Genomic DNA, 8,043 nt, shown 5'->3' with positions numbered 1-8,043 from the left:
ATTGTTTAGAAGCTGCAATGTTTAGAATATAACATGTTCCATTAGCATCTCTGATATCACTGGAGCTTCCCTTACCCTCACTGATTCTCCCTGGGATCCTCTATCTTCTCCGATGCACTCTGTCTCTTACCTTCTCCGATATGCTCTGAAAATCTCTCATCCTCTTTGATGCCTGATCCGTATTCATTACGCTCTCCAGTGCCCCTGAAAGCTCCTTCCCCATGATACCTTGTCCTTCATCCTCTCCGATGCCCTCAGAATCGCCACTGCTTCTCTCTGCTTGATCCCTCTTAACTGTGGTACCTCCTGAGCCCCTTACCCTCTCTCATACCTTCTTGGTCACACTGCCCTCGCTGAGACCTTCTGAGAGGCCCGGACTCCTTGCCACCCCCGGGAATCCCTTGGATTCTGTTACAGCCTCTGAGAACCCCATGCACTTATAATCCCCACAAAAAATCCCTTAGCCACCCTGATACTCTCTCTGAGGCCATTATCCCCTCTGATACCCAAGTAATATGGAATTACACATGTGTAGCTACCTTCCAACGTTAACGGTGAGATCAAATCTTTGTTCAGTCCCACTCCTCCCGGGGCTGCGCTCATCTTTCAAGAATCGAGTTGGGATGGAAACATTTTTACTGGCCATGAAACACAAGGGTGTGAGAACGGCGTCAGACATTTATTAGACTTACACTTGTCGGAGGCCTTCGCTCAACAACCTCCTGCAGCCACCCATCCAAAAAGCACAGCGCCCTCTACAGGGCATCTGGGACCTGTGTGAACAGGGAAGCAACTGTCTCTCCTCAACCAATCAGACTGAAGCATCGTTAATGAGCAGCGCAGAGTCTGAGCAGGAAGTCTCAGTTGGAACATTAAATTCAGACCGAAACCACGCACTGAAAGAAAAATAAGGAGAGGGAAAGAAACATTGGATTAAGAGAGAATTATTTATTAAAAAACTCCACCAATAACTAAAAACTGAAAGAATGAGACTCCACAATTGGAAAAGATAATTTTCAGTGCCGGGTAGTTTGTTTGGCAGTAATTAACATTTACCCGGCCGTTACAAGGGTACTTACACTGGAACGGGCATGTGTAAAGCATTTTTGGTGAGTTTCTTATCTATAATGTCATTACAGCAACTTGACGCCATTTACTCCCTTTAAATGCTGAGTCAGATGGTGAAATGGTTTTACGAGGAAGCTTTGTGAGGAGCTGGGTATCTTACACAGGAACTTCCAAATTTCCACATTGAACAGCTGGGTCCCTGAAAGTTGCTGTCCGATTTGCTCACAAACGAAGGTGGGCAATGGAAGCCTCACCATTAATTAGAACAAAATTCGATCCATGACATCAGTAAATGGAATGTTCGGACTCTATATCCTGGCAATATTGATCAACAAACTATAAGTAAAAAGTTTGACACTGAACCACATAAGCAGAAATCAGGGCAGGTGACCAAAAGCTTGGTCAGAGTTTTTTTTTCAGGAGTGTCCTGAAGAGGAAAGAGAGGTAGAGATGCGGAGAGATTTAGGCAGGGAATTCCAGAGCTTATGACATAGGCAATAGAAGGCAAGGCCAGCAATCTTTGAGCGATTATAATCAGCAATGGTCAAGAGGACAGAATTAGAGGAGTGCAGATGTCTCCTGGGGGATTGTGGGGCTGGAGAAGTTTACAGAGATAGTTGGCGAAGCCTTGGAGGGATTTGAAAATAGGAATGAGAATTTTGAAATTGAGGCGCTGCTTAAGCGAGAGCCAATGTAGGTCAGCGAGCACAGGGGATGATGGGTGAGTGGGACTTGGTGCAAAATAGGACACGGGGAGCTGAGATTTGGAGCACCTAGTTTATGTCGAATGTGGGATGCCAGCGAGGAGTATGTTGGAACAGGCAAGTCTAAAGGTAACAAAGGCATGGGTGAGGGCTTCGGCTGTGGATGAGCTGAGGAAAGGGCAGAGTGGGCGATGTTACAGAGGTAGTAATAAGTGGTCTTAGTTATGCTGTCAATAGGTGGTCGAAAGATCAACTCTGGGTCAAGTATGACACCAAGTTTGCGAACATATTGTTCAGCCTCAGATAGAAGTGGGGGAGTGGGATGGAGTCAGTAAGAGAGAATAGAGTTTGTGGCAAGTCCTAAAACATTGGCTTCGGTCTTCCCAATATTCAATTGGAGAACATTTGTGCCCATCCAGAATGGGATGTGGGACAAGGAGTCTGACCAATTCGAGACCATGGAGAGGTGAAGCTGGGTGTCATCAGCGGACATGTGGAAATTGAGATGATGTTGCCAAGGGGCAACATGTAGATGCGAAATAGGAGGGGGCCAAGGAGAAATCCTTGGGGAACGATGCGGGGGTAGGAAGAGAAGCTGATGCAGAAGATTCTTTGGCTACGATTAGATAAGAATGGAACCAGGTGCATGCAGTCCCACCCAGCTGGACTATGATGGAGAGATGTTGGAGAAGGATAGAGTAGGCAACCGTAGCAAAGGGCTGCAGAAAGGTCAAGAGGGACCAGGAGGGATTGTTCTCCTTTGGCACAGTCACAAAGGATGCCATTTGTAACTTTGATGAGAGAAGTTTCAGTCCTGTGGCAGGCGCAGAAATCGGATTCGCGGGATTCAAACATGGAATTGTGGGAAAGATGGGCACAGATTCGGGAGGCGACAACGCATTGAAGAGGTTTCGAGAGAAGAGGGATGTTGGAGATGGGACAGTAGTTAACACGGACGGAGGGGTCGAGGGTTGATTTTTGAGCAGAGGGGTGATGACGGCTGATCAGAGGGACAGGGGGAACGTACATGAGGAGAGACAACCGTTAACAATATTAGCTAACATGGGAGCCTGAAAAGGAAGTTGGGTGGTCAACAGTTTGGTGGGAATAAGGTAAAAGGAGAAGGAAATGGGTCTCATGGACAGGATGTGCTCAGAGAGGTCATGGGAGATGGGAGATAAAGTGGAGAAGGTGTGAGCTCAGGGCTCGGGCAGTTGGACTTTAGAATAAGTTTGTCCCGGTGGGCGAGGGGAAGGAAGGGAAGAGGCAGAGGCGGCCGAACGGATGGTCACAATCTGAGAGACAAAGAAGTCCATGAGCTCCTCACACTTAGTGTCGGAGGGTGGAGACATGCGAGAGGGGTTTAAAAAGATGGTTAACTGTGGAGAATAAAAGCCACATTTTATATTGACATTCCAGAATGATTGTGGAATAGTGAGCAATGTTTGCAGACGGGAGCAGGACCCAATAATGATTTATGTGATCCAGCCAGATCTGGTGGTGAATGACGAAACCAGTTATCCTTTAGATCCAAATAATGTTGGTGAGCTGCAGGTGCAAATATCCACATGGGAATATGATGCATGTGGGCTTAGACTGCTTCAGTATCTGAGGAGATGCTCATGGACATAAGAATATAAGAACATAAGAAATAGGAACAGGAGTAGGCCACACCATCCCTCGAGCCTGCTCTGCCATTCAATAAGATCATGGCTGATCTGATCATGGACTCAGCTCCACTTCCCTGCCCACTTCCCATAACCCCTTATCCGCTTATCAATTAAAAAACCGTCTATTTCTGTCTTAAATTTATTCAATGACCCAGCTTCCACAGCTCTCAGAGGCAGCGAATTCCACAGATTTACAACCCTCTGAGAGAAGAAATTTCTCCTCATCTCTGTTTTAATTGGGTGGCCCCTTATTCTAAGATCATGCCCTCTCGTTCTAGTCTCCCCCATCAGTGGAAACATCCTCTCTGCATCCACCCTGTCAATCCCCCTCATAATCTTATACGTTTCGATAAGATCACCTCTCATTCTTCTGAATTCCAATCAGTAGAGGCCTCTAGAAGCGCCCATGGTGTTTCTTTCCTTCAATATTCAATATCTGACTTTGCAATCCCAGGTACACGTGAAGCGATACCCTTACCCAACAAACTTATAACGAGCTCAGGATAGAAAATGACTTTGAGTCACCTTCGTTACCCGGTAAGGGAGGAGAACAGGAAGGGAATGGAGCTCGAGAGGCAGAGGGCATTTAAGATGAAGACTGACCGGGAGAAATCTACCAGACAAGGAACTCGGGATTGTGTGAAAGGGGTCTGGACAATGAGAGTGACAGTACGAGGGGGAGTGACTGAAACAATGTGACCGAGATTGTGCTAAAGGCCATAGTCGGGCGATAGAAGGAACAACAGGGCTGGATTGGGATCTGCAGTACATGAGATTCAAGTAAAAATGGCACTTTGATCCACAATATATCCTTTTATTTTACGCCGTGTGCTTCTGGTTACATTTGCCATGGGATATATGAAACTTAACAATCATGGTTCTGTCATTGTGCATCTCATTGTTCCAAAAGATACTCAATTGGACAATGTGTAATGTTGCATCAGCTTAATGAGTGTTGTAGATAAACGTCACATGGGACCAAAACCTGTTTGTTCAAGAGTCTGGAAGTAATGTCAGTGGGGATGTGATCTAATTGTCCCACTAGGGGTTTGCTCGAACGATATTAACCCGAAACGTTATCTTCATGAACTGACTATTGGAATCTGAACAGCTCTTTACAGCAAAAAAACAAGTCATCTTCAAAAATAAATGTTTTTTTATCGAATTACGGAGATCGAATTGGTGTATTACCCTATCCTGGCAGCAATTGGAGTACCTGGTGGGTCATTATCCACACCTCTGGTGTCAGTAACAGAACATTTGCTGTTTGTGCTGTGAGGTTGGTAGAAGTAGAATGTTGTTCTTCAAATTTAATTACATTGAGAGCCTTCCATTCTTGTCTGGATGGTAAATGCACAGAGTAACTCATCCTCGCTCTGTGCTGAACTGTCGAGTCCAGACACCAAATGTGACCTTGGTGCTCCCAGGCCAGGCCAGGGTAAAACACGCAGGGTGCCACTGCTGGGTGTAATCCATTGACTCCTGGTGGAAAGCTTGCCTGTTGTGGAGATCGGGTTAGGAAGGGCAGGGTGGGATTGTCGTGTTTCCCAAAGTCAGACCACCTGCAGTCCCGGAGAGTGGATTGTGGCTGTGTGTCCCAGCGTGTGTCTCAGGGAGAGAGGATTGAGTCTGTGTATCCAGCGTGTGTCTCAGGGAGAGAGGATTGAGTCTGTGTATCCAGCATGTGTCTCAGGGAGAGAGGATTGAGTCTGTGTGTCCCAGCATGTGTCTCAGGGAGAGAGGATTGAGTATGTGTATCCAGCGTGTGTCTCAGGGAGAGAGGATTGAGTCTGTGTATCCAGCGTGTGTCTCAGGGAGAGAGGATTGAGTCTGTGTGTCCAGCATGTGTCTCAGGGAGAGAGGATTGAGTCTGTGTATCCAGCGTGTGTCTCAGGAAGAGAGGATTGAGTCTGTGTATCCAGCATGTGTCTCAGGGAGAGAAGATTGAGTCTGTGTATACCAGCATCTGTCTCAGGGAGAGAGGATTGTGTCTGTGTATACCAGCATGTGTCTCAGGGAGAGAGGATTGAGTCTGTGTATCCAGCGTGTGTCTCAGGGAGAGAGGATTGAGTCTGTGTATTCAGCATGTGTCTCAGGGAGAGAGGATTGAGAATGTGTATCCAGCATGTGTCTCAGGGAGAGAGGATTGAGTCTGTGTATCCAGCGTGTGTCTCAGGGAGAGAGGATTGAGTCTATGTGTCCCAACGTGTGTCTCAGGGAGAGAGGATTGAGTCTGTTTATCCAGCATGTGTCTCAGGGAGAGAGGATTGAGTCTGTGTATCCAGCATGTGTCTCAGGGAGAGAGGATTGAGTCTGTGTGTCCCAGCGTGTGTCTCAGGGAGAGAGGATTGAGTCTGTGTATCCAGCATGTGTCTCAGGGAGAGAGGATTGAGTCTGTGTGTCCAGCATGTGTCTCAGGGAGAGAGGATTGAGTCTGTGTGTCCCAGCAGGAGCCAGTGCCTCTAGGAGCACAGGGGACACACAGAAGGCGCATCAGATGAGCAAAACATGGAGCAGAAACTGTCCTCCTGACTTAAAGGTAAATTTGTGGGTTCCTCTCAAATGTTCAATTCAGATCATTATTATGATTTTGGAAAATGGCTTTTGTCGACATGTTTTGTGTTTGATGTTTAAAGTATGTTGAGGACCAGTGGGAAAAAGATGACAGCTTGCTTCAGTCCATGTGTGTTATTGTGGAGACGGGGCTCAGTCTGTGCAATACGGTTCGGGAGGGGTTTATCTGGAGGACATGAGTGAGAACTAGCGGTGATCTATTCTTACACAGCGCGGATTGTGAGATTTATCTTATTCCCAGGTGCCCACTGCCCCGTGTTTTGCTCGAGCCTTGTGCTGAGATATGAAGCCTGTATCTGGTTATAACTGGAGCATGCTGCTGCATTACATTCCTTGACATATTGTGTCATAATGTATTCACATTGCTCCACTGGAAAGCTAATCTTATAAATAACTTATAGATGGCGGGCAACAACTCAACACCAGGCTCGTGTTCCCAATGTATTTGTTGCAATCAAAATCTCTGGCATTGTGTGGGTCAAGTCATTCGCTTTTTTAAGTACATTAGCATTTCAGTCAAATTTCGTGTCACTTAACCTGTACTTCCTGATTTAACTGGTCTTGTAGCCTTTCGCTTTTAAATTTGGCGATGTCCTGCCCCGCAGACCTCGCAGTATCAGAATCGACAAATAAATGTAATTTCGAGGATCCCAAGTGAAGACTCAGCTGTTGGATGAAGGGTCACGGAGCCAACGCTACCAGAAATGAAACCCCGGCATGAGCCCCTTCGTATGAGGAGACAAGGGGCAAAATAACGAAATAAAGACACTCACAGCCCGTGTACATCGGTTAAACTGATCGGTGGTTTCTCAGCCTGATTAGTGATTTCACTGTTTCTTTATCTCTCCTTCTCGCAGTGAACCTGATGGCGATTGTGATCCTGTCCCGGGGAAAGTGCGGTCTCTCCAAATGCATCACTCGCGACCTGGTGGCCATGGCGACGGCGGATCTGACGGTGATTGTCTTTAATGTGATATTACTTCGGATGTCTGTGCTGTATTGGCGGGACACTTTCCTGTACTACACTCCTGTGTGCAGATTCATTCACTTCCTGGCTCCGACTGCCACAGACAGTTCGGTTTGGTTAACGGTCGCTTTTACCTTTGATCGGTTTGTAGCCATTTGTTGTCAGAAGCTGAAAACCAAATATTGCACCGAGAGAACCGCAGCTGTGGTTATAGTGCCTTTGAGTGCACTGTTCTGTTTAAAGAATGTCCCTTGGCCCTTCGTGTATGCTCCTTATTTTACAGCTAATCACATAATCACGCGGGGTTGCCGTGTATCAGTACAGTTTTATACTGCACCCACATGGAGAGCTTTCTCTTGGTTTGAACACTGTTAACCCCAGTGCTTCCCTTCTGTGTGATTTTATTGTTGAATGCTCTCACCGTCAGACGCATTTTAGTGGCCAGTCGGGCCCGAAGGAACCTCCGGGAAGGCAGCGATGGTGGGAATGACCAGGACCCTGAGATGAGAAACCGCAGAAAGTCCATCGTTTTACTATTCGCAATATCCGGCAGTTTCATGCTGCTCTGGCTGACAACGGTTGTATATTTCTTATTGTATCGTATCCTAGGCATCTTTAATTACAGAACGTTTTATAACCCTTTGGCAACCTTTGAATACGCGGGAACTATGCTTCAGCTCCTGAGTTCCTGCACGAACACGGCCATTTACACCGTGACCCAGAGTAAGTTCAGGGAGAAGATGATCAATGCACTCAAATATCCCTTTACACTAATTGGTAAATTAGTAAAATAAAGCAAGCGGTTGCTGTGAAACCGGACCTGACTCCCCGATTATCAGAACTCATCTCCAGATTATAATTACCATCTATATATACAAAAGGGCCTCGGCAACGGGGCCAACAATATATCTTTTACATTACTGTCTTGTCTTAAATTATAGCAACAGTTAATTTAAAAATAGTTGAGCATAATAATACCAGCAACCGATTAGCATTATTAATACATATTCCTGTATTCCTAGCATGTTTACAAACCGGCCTTGGAGAAACCGGGCCTCAA

The sequence above is a fragment of the Pristiophorus japonicus genome, unplaced genomic scaffold (genome assembly GCF_044704955.1).
Source record: "Pristiophorus japonicus isolate sPriJap1 unplaced genomic scaffold, sPriJap1.hap1 HAP1_SCAFFOLD_147, whole genome shotgun sequence".
Classification (NCBI taxonomy): domain Eukaryota; kingdom Metazoa; phylum Chordata; class Chondrichthyes; family Pristiophoridae; genus Pristiophorus; species Pristiophorus japonicus.
This window is presented reverse-complemented; position numbering follows the sequence as displayed.